Source organism: Sphaerodactylus townsendi, linkage group LG02 (genome assembly GCF_021028975.2).
Source record: "Sphaerodactylus townsendi isolate TG3544 linkage group LG02, MPM_Stown_v2.3, whole genome shotgun sequence".
NCBI classification, from domain to species: Eukaryota; Metazoa; Chordata; class Lepidosauria; order Squamata; family Sphaerodactylidae; genus Sphaerodactylus; species Sphaerodactylus townsendi.
The window spans coordinates 127679890-127703107 of record NC_059426.1 but is presented as its reverse complement, the minus strand read 5'-3'; the positions used below and the strand labels follow the sequence as shown (position 1 = coordinate 127703107).

The following is a 23218-nucleotide window of genomic DNA, read 5'->3' as shown; positions in this document are numbered from 1 at the left end:
CAAAGGAGATAAATTAAACACCCCTTAGTTTAAAATCATGAAGATTTCACAAGGCTGAGTTGTGAGATGTTGGTGCCCTTGGTTTGCCAAGGTAATGCCTGGGGTTGTGGAAGCAATTCAAAATGGAAGCTAAGATCCTACATAGAACTCTGGTAAGATCTTGATAGTTTTCCCTGGATTACCAACACCTAGCCTTCTGTAAAGGAAGACACTGCCCTCAATGTATTGTTGAAGGCTTTCATGGCCAGATTCAACTGGTTGTGGTGGGTTTTCCGGGCTGTGTGGCCATGGTCTGGTAGATCTTGTTCCTAACATTTCGCCTGCATCTGTGGCTGGCATCATCAGAGGTGTATCACAGAGAAAAGTCTGTTTCACACTGTGTCTAGTGAGAAGGGAAAGCTTAGTGGGGTATATTGTCCATGTCCCAGGGTGGGGAACCAATCAGTAAGTGTTTGTGTGGAACGTGCTATGCAAAGGTGTGATTGAGTGCATTGTATTGCGGGAGGGGTTATCAGTCCATTTTTTAAGTACTGGTAGCCAAGCTTTGCTAATTTTCAGAGTCTCTTCTTGTTGAAGTTTGCAAGATCTGAGCAAGGCTGTTAATGATAGGACATTTCAGGGGACATTGATTCATTCAGTCACCGTGAGTTGGAAACAATTTGACAGCACTTAACACACACACACATCTCATGTGTGAGAAGCAGCCCCAGTGAGTATCTTGAACAGTATACAGCAATGTGACCGTTGCAATATGACACTTGGTCTGAGATGGTGTGCCTATTAGGCAATTATGTGAGCTTTCATTTTGTTAGTCATTTGAGTGTTCTGAATTATCCTTCATTACCTTAAGGGCTAACAAGCCAAAGTCAATGTAAAGAGATGGCAGTAAACATTGCCTGGCTTGTATGTTCTTTGTGGGACATCCTGTTCCCTAGTTTTGAAGTTGTTTTGACATTCAAAAAAGATCATCCCTTAAAATAAGTGAGATGCTTGCCGCCAAAGAATGCTAAAGTAATTTGAGGGGGGAAAACTTTGATAAATATTTATTAAAGAGTTTTCATTTTCAAATGATAGCTTTACCATCTTAACCTCACAATTTAGAACAGGATGTTGCTTTTTCTTGAATTTTGCAACTATAAACATTTGATTAAAGTACATTTAGTTTACATATATATGTAATACAAAAGCTATATGGAATTTGATGTTCTGTCTGGCATTTCTCCCATGGTTTGAGGCAAAGGCAAAGTTGCCAGCATTTAGCTGTGGTGGTTGTGGCTGCATTAGGCATGTGTTAGGAAATCCAATGGATATATTTTCTGCCAAGGAAAGATCATGTGCTATAATCATTGTTAATCATCAGGTATTTGACTGTAGCTTGCCTCATCCCTTTTTAATAGGTTGGCAATTCTGTAAATTATTTGAATATGTGATTCACATTTTAAACACTTAATCGCCATCAACAAAATACTATTCAAGTTCAAACCTGATGGAATGCTGATAGCTATAGACAAGATAGACTTCATGTTCAGCCCTAATTATTTGCTAGCATGCTTTGCAAATATGAATTAAACTGTTAACCCTCAAAAAGTATTTGCGGCTCCAAGTGTTTTCTTTTCCATGGAAAACAGTCCAAATGGCTCTTTGGGTGTTAAAGGTTGTTGACCCCTGCTCTAGGAGAATGCAAGAGACAGTACAAGCCTAAGGAGAATTGCTCATTTTAAAATCTGTTGAAATATGAATTAAACTGTTAACCCTCAAAAAGTATTTGGGGCTCCAAGTGTTTTCTTTTCCATGGAAAATGGTCCAAATGGCTCTTTGGGTGTTAACGGTTGCCGACCCCTGCTCTAGGAGAATGCAAGAGACAGCACAAGCCCAAGGAGAATTGCTCATTTTAAAATCTGTTGAAATCAGTATTCTGTATCGTACTGTTAAAAGTTTTATTGTTAAAAGTAAAAGCAGTACCCTATGCAAGCACCTAGTCATTACTGGCCCATGAGGTGATGTAGTATCACAATGTTTACTAAGCAGACTATGTTTATGGGGTGGTTTTCCATTGCCTTCCTCAGTCATCTATGCATTACCCCTGGCAAGCTGGGTACTCATGTTACCAACCTTGGAAGGATGGAAGGCTGTGTCATTCTGGAGCCAGCTACCTGAAACCTACTTCCATTGGAATCAAACTCAGGTTGTGAGCAGAGCTTTGAGTGCAGTACTGTAGCTTACCACTTCTAAATTCTGCTATATGATAAGATTCACATTAAGAACATATAATCGTCAGCTTTCTTATTTTATTTATTTATTTATTTATTTATTTATTTATTTATTTATTAATTATTGGGTTTTGTATACCGCCCTATCCCCAAAGGGCTCTGGGCAGTGCACAACAAAACACAACAAAAGCGGTTAATACAATAAATAAGGTGGCGTCCAACAATAAAACCCATATTAAAACCCTCCCAGAGAGGGGGGAGAGAAGGATGGGTCCCGTTGATGGTAAGGGACCCCAAACATTTAAGATCTCTTTTTTAAAACTTTAATTTCACCAAATGTAAAGGAACCATGAGCAGAACTCAGCTTGCCAAATGGATGTTTTTTGCCTCTCTCTGATTTCTTCAGTACTCCCTTTGTTACTTTAAAAGCTGAGCTTTTGAGATCAGCATTGGGTACAGTGTAGATGGCTACAGCTCAAATGGTTAATCCACTGAAACCAGGTTCTGCATCATTACTTCACACAATGTTGAACAATACTTTCTGGAGGCCAGAAAGCCTCTTTTGATCTGTAGTGGGAGCTAATTGACTATCTTACACAACTGGAAGTGCTGCTTGTGTGAGACTGGAAAACTTAGGGGCTACAAGGAACAACTTCTCTTAAGGAGACTTGGAAGATGGATGTGCTCACATTCATAGTGAGCAAAATAACAAACACCTCCCTACCCATCAGATTTGATGGTGATCCTGGAGTTTTCTGGAACTGTGGCATTTAATACATAGGTTGGGAGATGTTGTGGTAAGGCTGAGGAAGCAAAGCGGGAAGAAAGGAAGTGGATTGGATACTCCTTTGACCTTTTTCAGCTCTATGAATCTGTGTCATTCTTCTACCTCAACACAGCAATAGATTTGCATTGCCAGCCCTGCAAACAAACCCTGCAACATTTTACAAATATTTAATGATCCACTACTATATGTTCCACCTGCCTGACTTTTATTTAGTGTGGAAGATGAACATTCTCAAACATTTTGTGGTTTTGGTTTACAACACTTCTTTGATATTTCTGTTTCCAAATATATAGAGTTATTTTTGTCTGTATTATTCATAGTACAATGAATCACACAGCCAGTCTCTCCCACCCTCTTCTATTCCCATTTACCAAGCACAATCCATTGGGATGTTCTCTGCATAAGCTCCATTAGAAGATTTTTCTTTTGGGAAAAATCTATTGCGGGTAGAGGTGTGGCCCTTCTACTCGGTAACCCAATATGTAAAATAACACGCCAGACAAGATATGTAGTGTGGGCAAGAAAAACAGGCCATAGCCAAAGAATTTATTAACCGAAAACACAGGAACGCAAATTGGCGCAGCATGGGGGGTGATCCAAGCATCTGGGCAGCCCGAGTGCTGTCCCCCAGAAGATAACTGGTTCCTCCAGCCCGCCTGCTGGAGGAATGAAACCTAGCGGAAGATTGGAGTGAGACATTCCAGACCGGCGAAGTGCCCATGACTGGAGCCCCCTCTCCATCCCGCTGGGTGGGGCAAGTTCCTTGGCCCCCCGCAGGGCGTTCCAACCTTGGGCTTGCTCCACCCCTGCCTCTTAAGGAGGTGTAATAAACAGGGGAGCTCCCACAGCTCCCCTTGCCAGCAGATCATCCCCCATGCGCAACCCGCCACAGAGCCGGGCAGGAAGGGAAACCCTTCCCCCGGCTCCCGCCAAATGCGTCCTATGCCTTCAGCCAATCACACAATGCTGTTCTAAGGCTATTTAACCACAAGTCCATGCCCTGAGGAGATAAGTGAACCCCATCCCGTCTATACAAAGACTCGGCCTTAAAAGAAATGTCCCTATGTGGAACCTCCCGCCCTCCAAAGCCCCGGACGAAATGCGACACGGCCCGGCAGGTTCTTGCTCTGGCTCCATCCACCCAACGTGCATCCAAGGCTCCTCTCCAGACACGTCTCTCCAACAAGTGAGACCAGAAGATCGTCGTTTCCGGTAGCAGGTGGTGAATGGAGTCCAAGTCCAAGAGGATCGTTTGTAGAAGCTGCACACTCCACACCGCAGGGATGTTGTTCTCCCCGAGCTGTAACACCAATGCGTGGGGGGGGGTTGAAGACTTCCAGCTTGTTCCGCAGGATGGGTAGGAGGTCATGCCAACGCATGCCTCGTTTTCCAAACCAAAACAATCTGGATTGTTGGTGCAGGCCAAGGCCCCGACCCCATCCTGATGAGGCTGCGTGTCTGCCGGCCCAAAAGACGATGCTGTGGCCAACCACCCAAACGACTCTCTGGGATCCTGGAAAAGCTGATAAACAAAGCAAGTTAGACGGGCCATAGAACACAGAACCTCAGAGGTGTGGGAATGGTCTGATGTATGTCTTATAGGCCGAAGAGCACCATCTTCCCACGTCCATGACTCTGGTGGTTGGGGCTCCCAATCCCGCCACCGTGGACGCCGCCCCAATGCGAAAGGAGTGGAGCCCATAAGATGTGGGGGGGAGGTGAAGGGCAGACAGGCAAAGCCTCAGCACTGCTGCCAGCTGGTATCGTGATAGGCATGTCTCGTCAGCGTGTTTGAATAAAGGGCCACCCCCCTTTGGGCGGGCTGCCAAGTAAGCCGCCACGTCCCTCACTGGGCAAGGACCAGGGGCTGCGGAGGCTTGCATGGAGATGCAAGTGCCCCTGGCCACCTGGTCCGTTTTGGATTGCCGCAGCCGGATGTAGATAGTGTGCTCAGAGATCCGTACATCCCTGAGAGAAATAGGTCTATCGCTAGTGTCCTCCCTGGAGGCTGACACAATCTCACCACTGCGGAAAGCTCCGAAAAATGCTAGGCTAAATGCTGCTTTGAAGAGGCAGGTCTCAAAGGGGGACGTGCACACCTGGTGCAGGGTTGCTGCGATCTGACCAAGCAAATTTAGGGAAATCGGGAGTCGCCCATCTCTAACCCTTGGCGCTGCCCTGACCCACCCCTTTATGGCTTGCCTAATAAGAAAGGATCCCGTGGGGTCTGTGATCCCTGAAGCTTTGCAGTAAAAGGATACCGCAGCCAAGTGCATGCGCATCGTAGTAGGAGACCGCCCTAGCATATGTAGGTGCCCAAGGTACTTGAGGATGGAAGCCTCAGTGACCGGGGAGGATCCCTGCCCCTTTTGGGACTGCTGGAATGCGAAGAAGGCCTGGATGGCTCCCTGATAAGCCTGTCGTGTTGCCGGTGCCAGTGAGTTCAGTACTCCGTCGACGATTATGGCTTTCCAAGGGCCCAGAGCTCCTGTGGAAAGGGTACCGGATCCGATGATGCTCCAGGGGCCAGAAGACGAAATCTCTCCATCTGTGACCGGGAGAGGGCGTCTGCTATGCCGTTCTCCACACCTGGAATATGCTGGGCCACGAAAGAAATGTTATTTATCAAGGAAACCACCACAAACTTCCTAACCAGCCTCATAACCCGCTCAGAGCGAGATGACTGCCGGTTGATAACATTGACCACTGCTTGGTTATCGCACCAAAAGATGACTCTGCAGTTGGCAAATTGCTGGCGCCACAGGTATAAAGCCACTACTATTGGAAAAAATTCCAGGAAAGTGAGGTCCTTGCCCAGGTCCCCCTCCACCCAGTCCCGGGGCCAATGCTGGGCACACCATTGCCCTCTGAAGTAAACCCCAAACCCTAACGTGCCCGAAGCGTCGGAATGTACTTGTAGCGTGGACTCCGGATTCACCCGTTCTTGCCACAGGGAAACCCCATTGAAATGGGTGAGAAACTCCTGCCAGACTGCCAGGTCATCCTTAACACCCTTGGTCAGCCGGATATGGTGGTGGGGGGCATTGACGCCTCTAGTGGCATGTGCCAAGCGGGCACAGAATGGTCTGCCAGGCGCAATGACCCGGCATGCAAAATTTAGGTGGCCTAACAACCTCTGGATGTCCTTCAAAGTGCACTTGGACTTCCCATGCAATTGCAATAACAACTCCCTGATGGCCGCTAACTTATCAGGCGGGAGGCTGGAGGTACCCTTCACTGTGTCCAAAGTGATACCTAGAAAATTAAGTGTTTGTGAGGGGCCTTCCGTTTTTTCTGTTGCCAATGGAACGCCCAGTTCCGCCGCCAAGGCCTGAAAACTGCGGAGCCTGTGATGGCACTGCAGAGTGCCTGCCTCCCCCACCAACAGAAAATCGTCTAAGTAATGTGTGATGTGTGGACTGGCTGACCGACCCTTGGCTGCCCATTCCAGAAAGGAACTGAAGGCTTCAAAAGCCGCACAGGCCACAGAGCAGCCCATGGGCATGGCTTTGTCGACAAACCATTGCCCATTAAATTTAATACCTAGCAGGCAAAAATCATCTGGGTGTATGGGCAGTAACCGGAAGGCCGACTGAATGTCACATTTTGCCAATAAAGCCCCCGGCCCACATGACCTAATCAGATTAATGGCGTGATTGAATGATGCGTAGCGGACGGAGCAGAGGTCCTGTTCTATGTAATCATTCACTGATGACCCCCTGGGGTAGGACAAGTGGTGAATAAGACGAAACTCTCCTTTTGCCTTTTTGGGGACCACACCCAAGGGGGAAACTCTGAGGTTGGGTAGGGGGGGGGAAGAAAAGGGGCCAGCCATGCGGCCCGCTGCCACTTCCTTCGATAGTTTTGCCTCTACTACTAGGGGCATGTCCCGGGCGGACTTGAGGTTGCCACAGTCAGTTGCCACCCTGGGGCCAGTGTATGGGATGCGAAAACCTTGAGAAAACCCCTCCCAAAGGAACTTGGCGGCGGGCCGATTGGGGTACCCGGATAGCAAAGAGTGAAGAGTAGAGAGTTTGACAGGGGACACAGCCAGGGCTCCCCAGGGCCCAGGTACTCCCAATTTAGGAGGCGGCAGCTGGTGTGGCCTGGCCCGACCCTCCTCCTCTGGGAGTTTGGTTGCCTGAGGGCCGGGCTCCTCGAAAGGGCTTAGTATTTCTGTTCCTCGTGCAGGTTGACTTAGCGTGGGGGCCCAGGCAAACCTCGCAGGAGTGTTCGAATTTGCACTTAGCCCTGTTGCACCTGCCCGCATTAAACTCCCAGCAAACCAGGCGTGATCCCTCCCCCCGGGAATGAGGCCGTTTTTTAAAGGAGGGACCTTGATGGCGGGCGAACGGCTGAACAAACATAGTCCATGCCTCCTGATTCAATTTGTCCCAACGAGCATCGCTGCAACTGGATGCATCCCAACGGAACTCCTCATCATAACTCAGAGCTGCGGAGTCCCCACCTATAAGGCATGCCCTCAGCACATTACACTGATGGGCCGCCAGGTGCCAGGCCCTCAAGGGGTAGGCCGCTGAAATCAATGTCAAATACTCCCCAAAGCCTAAAAGCCAGTTGTCAAAGTTCCTCTCCACCCGTCTGCCTTTGGGGGCTGATGACGAGGACCCCGTGACCCCTGCAGAGGAGCCTGGGCGGACAAATTTAAAAATGTCCACATAATAACCGTTGAGGGCCCTATCCTTCAGCTTGCGCGTGAGGTGTTTGCCTGGGGGGTGCTTAGTGGGCTTTGCACCGCTGAAAGGGACCGGCGGAGGTGGGCCCCCTGGCAGGAAGCCCAGGCTGCGGGCCCTACGGTCACTCAAGCCTGGCGGGAGTGCTGGAATCGCTGCCCCATCCTCCCAAAATGTTCCCTCCCCCCGGGGAGAGTCCTCATCCGAGGAGTACTCACTGGAGGAGGTTGATGGAGAACGGCGCCTAGAAGCACGCCGGCGAGATCCCTTTTTAGGCTTCTTACGATGGCGGTCCCGACTGGTCCCTTCATCTTCGTCGGCCGCTGAAGAGCTGGAGACTTCTTCCTCTTCCTCCTGTGAAAAAACCTCCTCCCCCTGGTCCCCTGCTGGCTGAGATGGGTCCGCTGATGTAGCAGCGAAAGAAGCTGTTGCCCCACTGGATGAAGTGCTTTTGGCCAACCTTGCAAACGTGGTCGCTAGGTCACTAAAAATCTGAGCACTCAGGTCAGAAATCCCTGGTTGACTCCCAGGGGTGGGGGCAGGTGTTGCTACCTGCTCCTGACGCCTCTTTACTGGTGCTTTTGTTGCCTTCTTTGGGACTCTTGGGGCGGGGGAATCTTGGTCGCGCCAGGCAGGCGCCTTCCCGGCCGTAGCTCGCTGGGGCCTGCTTTGCAAAGGGGCCTCCTTATGAGTTCCCTGAGAGGTGCCCGCCCCACTGGAGGCCGCCACCTGTCTTTTAGGGGGCCGTTTTGCTTGGCTCTGCACCCCCTTTGGGCTCTTTCTTTTAAGACCCTTAGCTGGTGCCATAACGGAATACAGCAGGTGTAATGAATGTAATGGGCTGTAGAAAAGCTAAATGTTGCAAAATCCTGCACCTCAGATAACCGCCACTCCACTGTCTAGTAAGCTAACTCAGCCAGCTGAACAAGGAACCAAAGACGGGGGCCCCCCAAAACAAAATAACAAGGTTAGCACAACGCAAAGTGCCTAGTGAAATAATAATCATATCCCATGGACAACTTCTGCCGCGGGCCAGCAAGCCCCCCCTCTTGGACTGAGGGGGGGGGTTAGAGGGGTTTGCCAAATCCCCTCCCTCTTCCCAAGCGGACCTTTTATGAAGTAGTTGGGATTGAGAGAGCTCTGAGAGGACCGTGATTGCCCTAAGGTACCCCGCAGGCCAAGTGGAAGAAATGGGGATTAACCTGGCTCTCGTGAAAAAAGTCCATCGCCCACTTGAAGGAGCACTACTTGCCGCCATCCCCCTCTCCTTCCTGGGTAGCCATTGCCCCAGGAGACCCCGAGCTACTCTACCGCCTGGTTCAGAGTTTCTGGAGGGGACCTTGTAGATCCGCTCACCCCCTACGAGACGGCGAGGGGGGTGCAGTGCCTCCGAAAACTGGAGGGGTCGCCTTGCATGCCTGGGTCCCCCCCCCAAGCCACGGCGCCCTCAACCTCCCGTTGCCAAATACGGGGGGGGGTGTTCAAGCCAGCTATGCTGGCCCGACGTCTTGGCCGGCGCCGGTTAAGGTTGCCGGCGCCAGTGCCGGTTAAGGAAGGGGGTGGGTTGGGGGTGGCCATGTAGGCCCGTCACCCCCTCGAAGGCCTCCCATCTGTTGCTGGGTGGCTCGTCCTCCCGGCTCTCCACCCCCCCGCACCATACCCAGACGTCCGCGTATCCTCTTCTGGATCCCTCGACGTCCGGAAAACAGAGTGGGCCCTGCGCCACGAGGCAGAGCCTTTTAAAGGCTCTGCCTCGTGCGGCTGCTAGGCCAGCTCTCGCGTCTCAAGAGAGCACGCGCCCGCTCCACTCCTGGCCCTCCTGCGCATGCGCTTGAGATCCGAGACCCAGGCGGCCGGCCCTCTGCGCACGCGCAGATGGAGCCCAGAGCCAGCCAGCCCTCTGCGCATGCGCGGATCGGCCGCGCACGCGCAGAACGGGCTCCGAAGCCCTCGTCGGGCCCCTTTTCCCTCCCGCAATGGCGGCCGCGGTTTAGGCGCGGCCGCGCTTTAACGTAACTATTTAGTAGCATGTCAACACAATTGTGACTGTGAATTATAAATCATAATATTAAAAAACATTTATATAAAATCCATAAATAACTGCATATTATTAATTTTCTGTATCCATTTTTTTCTCACCAGCCTTTGCCTAAAGAATCTTCAGATCCTCATGTAGTTTTAATTCAAGGATTTGATATCAAGGGTGTCTGCCTGATAAATGACATCATTATTTCTCCTCCCAAATTAAGAATGCAGAGCTCCAGACCATGCCCATCCTAAGGGCAAGCCATCTGAATCTGGTTAACAGCTCAGCCCTGAGATCATACACCTGGCTTCAGTTCCACAAAGAACTTGCAAAGGTCCACTCCCTGATCTCATCAGCAAACCTGCTGTATTGCCCTGCACCCTTTCCCCTAAACATTAACTTAGGATCATTCCGCACATGCAGAATAATGCACTTTCAAACTGCTTTCAGTGCTCTTTGAAGCTGTGCGGAATGGCAAAATCCACTTGCAAACAGTTGTGAAAGTGGTTTGAAAATGCATTATTTTGCGTGTGCAGAAGGGGCCTTAGACTCAGTAATGCTGTGCCCAATTATTAAGAGTCATCAAACCTCCAGAGTTTCTTTGTTTGAACAGTCCAAGCCCATCAAGACTTGGAATGTCCCTGTTTTAATCTCATCAGCACTGTCCAAAACCCATCAAGATCTGGGCTCTTGCAGGTTTTAATCCTACCAAGTAATTTCCCATAGGCTTCATAAATTCTGTGTGCTTGCAAGTATATTTTTATGATTTTGATCCCTTAATAAAGATATACCCCATTTCATTTCAGTTCTGATTTTGAGTGGATTTCTTAGGGGAGTGTCCACTGTTTAGGGGAGTGTCCACTCTTATCCACCTCTCAAATTGCAGATCTGTTTCCAGCTAATGCCCCCACCGTTAAAGGGTCAGATCACACCAATTTGGATAAGTATAAATTTTCAAGAGTCAAAGGTTCCTTTGCCAGCCTACTTTTCTAGCACCCAATACTAATTTATTCTTTAAGAAGGATCATTATGAATTTATTTGTACTTAATTACTCATCTGGAAGAACTTAAATACAAGAAATCACCTATTACTTTATCACACATCAGGAGGAGGGAATGGATGCTGATAATTTGTTCAGCTGTGAATAGTTCACTAGCCACGAGTGTACTCCAAATGATGTTGCCTTAAGGGACACAGAGTTTATTTCACTTGTAAATCAAATAATGTGAAACTTTTTGTTTTATTTTAATTGTATGGTAAACAGCAAAAGGAGGAAACAGTGGATTAAGGGGACTAGGGATCTGCAGCAAAGCACTGTATGACCCCAGATGTGCAGCCCTTTAAATGGTTTAGACACAACTGAACAATCTGCTGAACACTGGACTGTATTGATTGAAAATGGCAGGCAGACCATGAAACAAATGAGTAACTGGCCAAGAATCGTAAGGTCAAGAGTAGATTTCTATGAACCAGTTTTTAATCTCGCTGTTTTAAAACTCTGACAGTGACTTCCATGGTTCACTTGCCCTGTTTCATAGAGAAAAAAACATATCATCTTACTACTTTTGTTTATCTGTTTATGTACTTCATTTATCCCTATTTTATCTCCAATAGTGACTAAAAGCAGCGTATAGCATTCTCCCCTTAATTTTAACCTCATGACAGCCCTGTGAAGTAAATTATGCAGAGAATGTGTGACTGGTGTAAGGACAGCCAATGAGCTTCCATGCCAGAGTGTGACTTCAGGATTTCCCAGATCTTCATCCACCAGTCTAAACACTATACCATGGGAGGGGAAGGTGTCTGCCACAAAGCAGTATCTCTGACAAATTAGCATTGGCTCTTGAAAGCTTATACCCCTAAAATCCTCTTGGCTTCTAAGGTGCTACTAAACTCAAACCTAGCTGCTCTACTGTAAACCAACACAGATACCCTTTGATTCTGATCACAAATGTATAATCATTTGAGTTGTTTATATGCAAGTGAACACTTTGCTGAATGTTTGATTGAACAAAAGTCAAACAGACCAAAATAACAAATGGCTAAGGACCATACGCTCAAGAGTTTACTTCTACAAACCTGTTTTTAAATCTCACTAATTGGAAATTCTAACTGCTTCCATGGATTATTCCTGCTTCATTCATAGAGAGAGAGAGATTTATTGATTATTTTGATTTCTTTATTTCCCATTCTTCTTATCAATCTTTAACAACTTTTACTGATCCCTGTCTTTTTCTAGTGCGAAGGAGATATGCTATAAGAATATGCATTCCTTGTTCTTTGTGAAATATCTACTATGTTTGACTTTCTTGCTTAAGCTGCTCCAGCATTGCCTATATTTGAGGTAGAAAGTAATTATAAATGCTTGGAAAAACTGATTGACCATTTCATATGTCAGAACCTCTATGGTTTCCTTGCTTCCTAATATATCAGATTTTCTATAGTTCCCTTGCTTCCAAACCCTAGAGGAAATAATGGTCCTGGAGAGGCATTCTGGTTCACTAATCCTAAAATGTTTGTTAGACTTCTTAAAAAGACATTTATTTTATTTCCAATCCTTCCAATCACAGACTGGTAGAGATATTGGTAAGACAAAAACAGAAAAATACAATAAAACAGTAAATAGTAAGATCATTAAAAATATATGCAAAGAATCTGGCTACACCTCTTAGCCAACCCACATTATTTGAAAATAATAATTTCAGTATAGTGTAATTGCTAGAACACAAAACATCAGTATGAATAAGAGATTCCAGTATATCACACCTGGCTTCTATAATTAAAAAAAACCCAGTGTAACAACATGTGTTAGAATTCATAGGTGTCAAACTTGCAGCCCTCCAGATGTTATGGACTTCAGTTCCCATCATACCCTGCCAACATCATGCTGGCAGGGGATTATGGGAACTGTAGTCCATAACTTCTGGAGGGCCGCAAGTTTGACACCATTGTGTTAGATAGTCTCAATAGCACCAATTACATAGGAGCAGTATCTTTTAGTTCTGAGAATTTCTTTAAGCACTCCTATATATTCAGCTGTTGGGAGTGAGTTACAGCTTGCAAGAATTAAATGTCTATGTTTAGGATTTTTTTTCATGGTAACCAAAGCTACTGAAAAAGGAATTGCAGGGTTGCAACCATGATACAAAAGAGAACACTTTGTATACGAATGAGAAAGGGACCCTTTCTGCACAAGCCACGTACAACATTTGCAGAACATTTTCAATCCTAGGTTGCTATTTGAGTCTTCAAAGGCAAGCCAAGTTGCTGCCTTGGGCACTCTATGGTGTGCCTGTCTGGATAAGTGATTCTATCCCAAGACCTGAACAAGTCCAATCTTGATTCCTCTATACCTCTGATGAAGTCGATGACTTTAGGATGTTGAAAATGGGTTTTGGACATTGAAAGACAATACCTGCCAAGCTGCTTCCTTGGTTGGTCCCACTTAGTTCAGCAGGCTAGCTTTCTGCAGGGTCCCACTGCCTCCATACGCAGCTTTCACAGCACTGAGCAGGAAGGGAGACAAAATGAATACTTTAGTCAATATCAGGATCATTCCAGCAATACGTCAGGATCTGTCAGTTTCCCACAATAACCAGACTCTTGGTTCAGAAATCAGTTTACTGACAGGAACACTATGAACAAAATTCAAGCAAGACTTGCTGGAGCTGATTCACTTCACAACCTCTGGTTAATACCTTTTCTCTGTCATTCATGACATTCTGCCTAATCAAATTGTTCTCTGATGTTATCCTTTTCGGTTGATGAAAAGCTTGTCTTCCTTTATCATCTATTCGCCTGTGGAAGAGGCAAAATACTTGAAGCTCCTTCGAACACAACTAGATGTGATACTGGATATCCATGATCAGAATTCGAGATAGCTTCAGATCTTTTTTTTTTTTTAAGGTGCTGTGTGGGCCAATTTAGAGTAAGATTGTGGCACTGTGTATGTGTATTTAACCCACACAATTGCTCTGAAAAAAATTCCTTCTTCCAATCCTCCAGATTGTTATTAGCTCTTATAGGACAAAAAAAAAGAAATGCAACCTGTCTTTTTCCCTACCGGAGCTAATACAAGCTTCCCCAATTTCTGCTCCAAATGATAAACCCACCAAATCAGCACCGCAACACAAATCCAAATCTGGTCTTTCTATTGCAGTTTCAAAGGAAATGTAAGAAATGTGGAAATCTAGTCATGAATCTCCAATGATCTATTTCATTGCATCCTTGTTATCTAGAACTGTTCCTTATCAATTAAGTATACAAGCCAGACAAACCTCTTTGCCAATGCAAACACTGCTCATTATAAGGTCACCAGTGATATTCCATGGAATAAGTGGAGATTCAATTCTAGTACAACATTCTTAACCACACTGACCCTCTTGTGTTCATTGGAGGATACCATGATAGCTTTATATCACATATGCAATGGGAGTTTTGTTCCTCCCGGACACACACCATTTCTTTTCTGTTTGCAACCACAGCATTCAGGGAGAAGCAGTTTGAGTGTCCCCCCCTACTAACACACATACACTGTTTTCATGTCCTCAAACCACCCCATAAAGCCACTGTTGCTTCCATTGTAAAACTTAGGTGTAAGTAACTTTTTTTAACCATAAAACCAATAGCATAAGACACCATTGTCTATATAAGCCTTCAAACTTTAAAACAAATTCAACAGGCTGGAAGCTAGTGATAGTGACTCATGGAAAGCAGTCTTCATAAATTTATCATGTAGACATTTCAGTGCTAATGTTAGAAGAATTTTGATTCATTGAATGTAAACATACTTGCCTGAAACTAAATTATTCATTTCTTGAGAAAATAACAATAACCTCACCCCAGAATGACTAATTCAGAAATCTTGGGATACATCTTGTACGGTTTAATATCTTAGCAGAAACAGAAGCCTGGGAAAAGCATACGCCAATAATTTTCCATTAATATTTTAAGTATCTTCCCATGAAGATATACATAGAGTCATCATTTATAAGCACAACACAGTAGATAAATATGTGGAATATGATAGAATTTGGACTCACAAAAATTGCAGAAGAGATTCTATCCTGCAACTCTCCAGCCCACCTGCAGCTTGTAGTCATAGTGGGGAAGGCTCCCCCACACTTCTACAGCTGCTTCTCTGCCTCAGTGACAGTTACAGCAATGGTTCTCCTACACACCTGCAGTGTTGTGGTGGGGACAGTTCTCCACCTTGGTGGCAGCACTGACAATCTCTCACATATTTTCAGTTCACTGCTGCATCAGGCATAGTCCCCTTGTCCACCTGCAATTTCATCACCTCAGCAGCAACAGTAGGGATGATGTCTACACCTCAGCAGCAGCTGAAAAGTTTCCTATACCTCAACAGTGATGGAGATATCTTCTATACCACAGTGGTGTGGGGGACAGTATCTTTACTATCATGGTGGAAAAGTTTACTCTGGCTTTGTGAGGATGACTTCTCTGCCTACCTCTAGATTCACCACAGTTGAAGGGACAGCTCTCACATTTTCCAGCAGTGCATTACCTGAGTGGCAGAGTGAGTGGTGGAGTATTGAAGCATTGTCTGCACTTACTTAGACAACACTATTGTTTTCAAAGGGATTTAACATCCGCTCCATTTTTATAAAATGTTCAGTTTTTTAAAACTCTGCCATTGCTGGTCCTAAGCCCAGATGCAAAAGGAGGAGGGTTGGGTGATGGGCCAACACCCCATCTCTGGGAGAAACACCATCTTTACTATCATGGTGGAAAAGTTTACTCTGGCTTGGTACTAAAATAACAAGTGAACTTCATCGAAATCACCAAACTTGGCGTGAACGGGCCAGCTCATCTCTTATGATGTTGCTGGATGAAAGCCAAAAAGAAGTCCAGTGCCTGGTCCAGAACTCAATCCTAAGCGCCAAAATGACTACAAGAATTGGAACTTGGAATATGCAGACATTGTACCAGTGTGGGAGACAAGCGCAACTGCTCAATGAGTTTGACAACTACCGAATAGGCATCCTTGGCATCAGTGAAATGCGCTGGACAGGAAGCAACCAACTGGTCAGCAATGAAAAGACCATCTTATATTCTGGGCATGATGAACAACACATGTGTGGTGTTGGCCTGGTACTTAGCAAAGAAGCAGCAAAGGCACTGATTGGTTGGAAACCCCTCAATGAACATATCATTGCAGTGTGGTTTCAATCCTGACATGCAAAGACCACTGTCATCCAAGTGTATGCACTAAATGAAGATGCCAATGATGCAGAGAAAAATGTATTCTATGATCAACTGCAGGACACCATCAATGATACCCAGTCATGATATAAAGCTGCTCATCAGTGACCTAAATGCACAAATTGGCAACAGCACACTGGGTTAGGAACATGTGATTGGCCCCCGTGGAACAACAGTTAAAACAAATGGCAATGGACAACGTCTACTTCTGTTCTGTAGCATCAACAACCTGTGCATTGGAAACACCTCCTTTACCTACAAGAACATCCACAAGAAGATCTGGCGGTCATCTGATGGTGCCACCCATAATGAGATGGACTACTTTTGCATTAGCAGACGATGGCGATCAGCACTTCTAGATGTGAAAGCACACCTTCTAATGACAAGGCTTTATTTTTGGTTGAAAAGCAAGTGTGAACAAAAGCCAGTCTGCCCATATGCAACAGAGAAACTCAAAGACTGAGCAATTACTGAACACTTCAGAATAAAACTCGAGAATCCTCAGTAGATAAGATGCTGCAAAAAGAGCAAGCTGGATTCCGTCATGGATGCTCCTGCAGTGAGCAAATCTTCACCCTGCGCAACGTGATCGAACAGACCCTTGAATTTCAACAACCACTGTGTAATAACTTCATTGATTTCAAGAAGGGATTTGATATTGTGCACAGGGAATCACTGTGGTACATCACAAGGTATGGCATCCCGCAACACTACATCAACATTCCTCCATGAACACACCTCTTTTGGCCAGCCGACAACATACTGAAGAAGTAGAACGATTTACTTACCTTGGTCGTCATTGAGGAGAAAAGGTACAGAACACTTTCCAATAAATCTGTCCTCTGAAAGGTCAGTTGTAAAGATTTCAACTTGCTACATAACATATGTTAAGGCCTGGTAGTGAACCCTAAGAGCTATGTGGCTATTATGTTATATATAATATTCATAAAACACCGTATTTTTAATAAACAAAATTTTCGGCCAAGCCTCCCAGCAGTGCTGGAGCCCTACTCATCCAAAAGAGCAGCAAGGCCTCACAAGAGGGCAAGAGACCACCTGCCAGCCCAGTCAACCACACACCATTTTCTCATGCAGGCTGGGTAAGTCTCTCTTCACCTGACTATCAGCTCTTAGCCAGCAGCCATGGCTGGAGGTTTACCTGCTGCTAGAACAAATGGAGGGAGCATTATTACCTATGAGTAGACCTATGGGCAGACCTTACTAGAGCACATAAGAAACAATGGCCCCATTATTTCCAATAGATTGGGGCCAGGGTTACAAGCTGTAATTGTAGGACATATGGAATTAAGTTGCAGGAAGGTGGATTGTAGTCAGTGATGGAATTGTGCATAGAAAGGAAAGTGATTATGAGAGGACATCTCTTTTACCAAGAGCCTTTCATCAACTGCTCATCCTGCATTAGGGGAAACGGGCGAGCAAATCCACCCACAAAGATCATAAATATATTAAAGTGGAATCTTCAGCATGAGGTTAACCGGGTGGTTTACTACAAAAGAATAAAGTGAGAAATGCATAAGCAAAAAGAGTAACCTCTTCTCCAGTTTTTGTCCCTTTGGCAATTTATTGAAACACTTTTCTACTACATAGTTCTAAATATCCATCAAGAGCCTGGCTATATCTCCTAGATACGGTAGCAGCAAGCTAACTTGCAAGAATTTTCTGTGGTATTCAAACAACTTATGGAATCTGATGAGAATGGAACCCACAAGACTTTGGCCTTTCTGCACAAGTAATTTAAAATGTTTCCTGGACTTTAATAAATCATTTCCTCCATGGAGTTCCATACTTCATTTACCCCCATTCATCCCAGAAACATTTTATTTTCCTTTTAATCAATCATATTTGAAAACTCTTTTGTGGCAATTCTTTTGGCTGAAACATTTCCAAGTCAGCTTCCCTTGCAGAGTGGTATTCTTGAAATGTTTTAAATTTCCCATTGCAAAGCCAGTCCTTTCTCAAGCACTTATGCCCTCACTCAACTTTCTGCTGGGAGCCTAGCCTGCCATTTTTTTGTGTGTGTCCCTTGTCTCATTCCTTTCCTCCTTTCCTCCTGGTTTTCATCATTTCATGCATTTTATATTTATGGCTGTTTTCCTCACTCCTGTTCCCCTCACATTTCCCCTTACATGCAGGTAAATTTACTCATGAGTAAATCCATGATTGCACGAAGCAATAATTCAACAGATTTTGACCCATTATGCATGGTATACTTTCCATGACACTGTCCAGTCAGCAGGGGGTCACAGTGTGGTCTCCTTTGATTTCATTGTTTACATGAAAGAATGACCCCCACTGCCTGCTGCACAGCTTGCCTGCCCTCACTTCCTCATCAATTGCCCTCACTGCCCTCACTTCCCCATCAATTGCAAGATTGACAGCTCTTTTTAAAAACCCTTTACATTTTATATCCATGTTCTTCCATGGTACGGCCTTGTTATCCTCTCTACTGCAGTGCTGGAGAGCTCTGGAGTGAAGCAGGCCAGGCACGATCAATCATTGGTGGTAGAGGAGGATGCCATGGCTTGGCAAGCCTCTGCTTCCCTCTAAGAAGGCAATGGGAGCCTGGAGGGTGGGGGAAGAGGATGGAAAGAAAAGGTGGGAGTGCACAAACAGGGCTATATTAATATTCTTCACAAGATCGCAAGATAGTAGACTTTTCTTTTAAGCCCTTTACATTTCATATTGATATTCCTCATATCATTATTGCCAGGGGTTTGCCACCTGTGGCTCTCCAGAAGTTCATGGACTACAAATCCCATCAGCCTCTGCCAGCATGGGAATTGTAGTACATGAACATCTGGAGAGCTGCAGGTTGCAGACCCCTGATTATTACACAGGGTCCTTATCATTAATTTTTATTTTGGGGGGAAAAACTGTCCATTGATCACTGAAAATAATAGCAAGCCATGGCGAGGAGAGACCAGAGGGAGCATAAACCCAGAAGCAAGGGTTTGCCCAAACTGAGGTCCCCAGTTTAAACATTGAAAGTGTTGTTGTTTCTGGGTGGGGGAGAATCCACCCCAAAACAGCATCACTTTCAATGTTGTTTTAACTGGGGACCCCAGATTCTCCCTTTAAGGTGGATTTAAGAAGAACCTGGGCTCCCTAGTTTAAACACCATTGAAAGTGATGCTGTTTGGGGTGGATTCCACCGGAGGTGTTTTGTGAGAGATGATGCTGACATTTGTTTGGTAAATGTTTTGCTGGGGGTGATTTGTGAGAGATTTACATGCTTAATACCCACTTGCACTGGCTTGGAGCTGTTTCTCTGGCTAACAACATACCTCATAGGGTTGGTGTGAGGTCAAAATTAGAAAAGATGGTGGGGAGAGAGCCGTGTATGTTTTGCTGGGGATGGGAAGTGTTTTGTGAGCTGGTGCATTGTTTGGTCATGGTGGGGGAGGGTGGCTGCCCATATTGGGGGGGGGGCACCAAACTCAGGTTTTGTCCCTGGGCTCCAGTTTGCCTAGATATGCCTCTGCTGGACAACATGCCTTTTTATGAGTTCATGTCTATTTGGGATGATGTGGTAAACCCTCTGTCTGAGCTCGCACAGATGGGAGCTCAAAGACTAAATACCCTTCTGCTTTTTTAAAAAAACAGAATCTTCTACATAGAAAATTAGCAGATACTGCAGCTTCAGTTGTCATCATTCTATTTATCAGCATCTAAAGTGCTTATTATTCAGCCACCATAATTTTTTTTAATCATGTGAAATTGCCACTATTACACTGTAGAGGCAGGTGTTTGGCCACTGTGTGAACAAAATGCTGGACTTGATGGGCCTTTGGTCTAATTCAGCATAATGGTTACAATAGGGAGATATTGAAGGTGCAGTGATCTAGGTAAATAGTAAATTTCAGTAGGAGATCATCAGTAAGAGATGCAGGGCCAAAGGGGACAAGACCAAGGGATAAAGTATCTAACAAGTTCCCTTATAGGAAATAATAACCTCTATAAGATGGAGGAACATGCCACCCCCTGTTCACAAGTTACAGTTAACTCATGTATAAGGGAAATATTTTTCTTTTACTTTTCACTATGTGCCTTTTCTGATTGGAAGTGGAAGCCATTGAGTGATGAGGGGGTGGGGCATTGCTTTTTAAAAAATACTGTAATCATGTGAGAAACAAGTATATCACACAAAAGGGAGACATGGAATTTGTTTAGACTCATACCAACAGCTAGCTGAAAAATAAGCTTCTTGCCCACAATTAATAGGCAAAATATGAGTTTAACCAGCAGGAGTTTAAGCATGTTTAATTTCATTAGAATTATTGGTGGATGAATGTCATTAAATAAGAACCAGAGTGAAGTTACAAAAATAGCTTATTAATGCTGCATTTCAGATTCACATCTCTGGTCCCTTCTGCACATGCAGAATAATGCACTTTCAATCCACTTTTACAATTTTTTCAAGTGGATTTTGTTGTTTCGCACAGTAAAATCCAGCTGCAAAGTGCATTGAAAGTGGATTGAAAGTGCATTATTCTTCATGTGTGGAAGGGACCTCTGAAACAAAGCTTTATACTAGCAGCATTTAGGATGTAAGCCTTTCATAATCGTTCTGCACCAAAGCATGTTTTAGATCTGTTGTCTCATTTCCATTAAATTTCTTTCAGACAATTTTGTGCTTCCCAAAACAAATAAGAAGTCAGAAAAAAATGGATGTGAAGTGAATTGTTCTCATGGCAGGAAACCACTATAAAAGAAACATTCTCTAAGTAAATAGCCTTTAATTTGATTTTATGGTTTTCGTTAGAATAAAATGTCTTTTTTTCAATATACATAATAAGTCAGTGGCTGTGTTGCCCAGACCTGGAGCAGCAAATTATAATGGCAGTATTTAAAATTTAATTTATTGTGGCTTTGGCTTCACCTTTACCATCTGTGTATGTGTTTATCTAATATACCAACCACTGCAATCTCTGGAGTGCTTTAACCATACTATTAAGCACACAATAAAAAGAAGAAAAAACAATACACAACTCAATGCCCTTAGGAAATTCTCCTACACAATCCTTCTGAAATGACCTGGAACTGTGCTTGAGTGTAAAACTCTTAAACTACTTCTATTCATTACAGTGGTCCTCTTGAAGGCTAACCTGCCCTGGGGAAATATGTCTGAAATTGTGTGCAAAATAAAGTAGTCATAATCTGTCATGGCTATCACACTTGTCTTTCTCTACTACAGAATCATTTCACACAGGGAAAATTTTATAGGCTTACAAATTACATACCTTTTTCATTCAAAGGTTATTCGTGAAGAATATAGCATATTGTTAAGATAAAGTAGCTCACCCACTGAATGCAATGAAGTACTCACCAAGTTTTTATGCTAAACTAATTATTTGTTGGCTCAGAAAGGAGTCTTGCCATGACATTCATTCTGTGCAAGCTAGGAAACTAGAAAGTCGAGCCAAAATATTTTAAAATATTACCAATATATATTTATTATTAAGGTCAACCACACTTAAAGGAGTCAAAACATAAACCTCAAAAGGTAAATTTCATAAATATGAGGAATCACATGAAACAGCTAAAACCAAGACATATGTTACAATCAATAACTTTGTAACAGTCTATGCAGATTACGTGTGAAACTGTTCATTTGGGGGGATCCAAATTCATACTGAAGTAAAATCAGGCCTGAATTTGACTTGGAGCTCCCATCAGTCACATAAATAAATGTGATACAACCATGCTGCAGTTGGCAACACAACTTCCAGTGTATGTTGTGCATCAACTGGGGGCTCCAGTGTATGTTGTGTGTCAACTGGGGGCTCAAGGACATCTTTTATTGATTTGTTTGTTTGTTTGTTTGTCCTGGGAAATGTAGTTCCCACCAGGGCCTTTGAAGCCTGGAAGGGAACAGGCCTGTCCTCCAGCCTGCTCAATTTCTAATGTAAGTGTCGGGGGGGGGCACCGCGCCAGGGGGGGGAGCCAGAGTGCGCACCAGGCGCACTCTGGCTCAGCTACGCCTCTGTTTATATCCTACCTTTCTCCATGACCAGTACGTAGTGCAGCTTATATCATTCTCCCTACAGGGGGCAGGACTCTGTGGTATGCGGCTGAGCACACACCTTTTCATCACATGGGGGCACCGGGTGCCCCCATGTGACTGAAAGGCATGCGCCAGGAACATGGGTGATCCCATATCCTTATAGGCTGAATGCCTCTGCCGGAACATTTTTTAAGAGCACCACATGGGCCTTATCCTATTCAGGACCACTGAGGGGCTGGAAGAGGAGGAGCTCCTGCCTCTCCTTGTGTCATTTTCCAACCCAAATTGGTACCAGGGCCATGTCAGCAAATAATCCCTCTGTGTCATTTTGAGTTGGAGAAATGGAGGGCAGAGCCCCTTCCTTGTGCCACAGTGGTCACAACCAGAATGAGGCCCTATGACACTCTAAAAAGGCATTCCAGGACTCAATAAAATGGAGGCACATCTCAGGGCAGATCTAGGGACAGCATTTCACCTAATTTGGTCTTCACTTTGGCCCTAGACCTTTCCTTCCTGTGGGTTCTTATACCAGAAGTGAAGGCAGATGGGAGAAAAGTGTCCAGAGGGGAAGATAGATGAAGTAAATGGAAGGCACGGGCAATTAGTTCATCATCATTCCTCACATATATGCCTTTTTTTCCTTTTAAAAACTGGATTCTACCCCACATGGCACTTGACTAGAGCAAACCTGTGTTTGAAATTACAGGTCTGCTGCCTTGAGCCTTTTGCTTTACAAAATCTAGTAGTTTTACCATTAAAGGACTTGGAATAAGATTCTTCTATAGCCTCTGTAATAATATTACTGTTTTGGAGTTTTTAGATCATTCCAATTTTTTCAGATGATGGAAAAGGAACAGAAAACAAGCTTGCCTTTCCTGGTAAGGAACCACAAATTCGCACTCGGATGTTCCAATTCCAGGAAAGTTATTCTCCAAAAGCAATGATCTATTAGAAAAAAAACACTTCTTTTTTTATTCTGTTTCTTTTAATAATTCTTGCTGAAAATATATTTATAGCAATGAAGTACTCCAATACAGTTTCCTAGACTGCATTTTTTCACCTGACTGTCACCAAGTCTGCATTCATAAATTATTTAGTATAAAGGATGTATCATTTTTTTCTACTCTAAAAGATTTTTGCTTTGCAGAAATTCGAGACCTTAAATTTAGAGGATGACGTCTGAGTTTTCATATTAAGTTAATATTATTTAGAGGATGACGTCTGAGTTTTCATATTAAGTTAATATTATT

General features: G+C 44.6%; 1 pseudogene; it reads left to right on the top strand.

Annotated features, from left to right (window-relative positions):
- Nucleotides 1–15625: 15625 nt before the first annotated feature.
- LOC125426355 lies at nucleotides 15626–16406 on the top strand (annotated as a pseudogene).
- Nucleotides 16407–23218: the final 6812 nt, after the last annotated feature.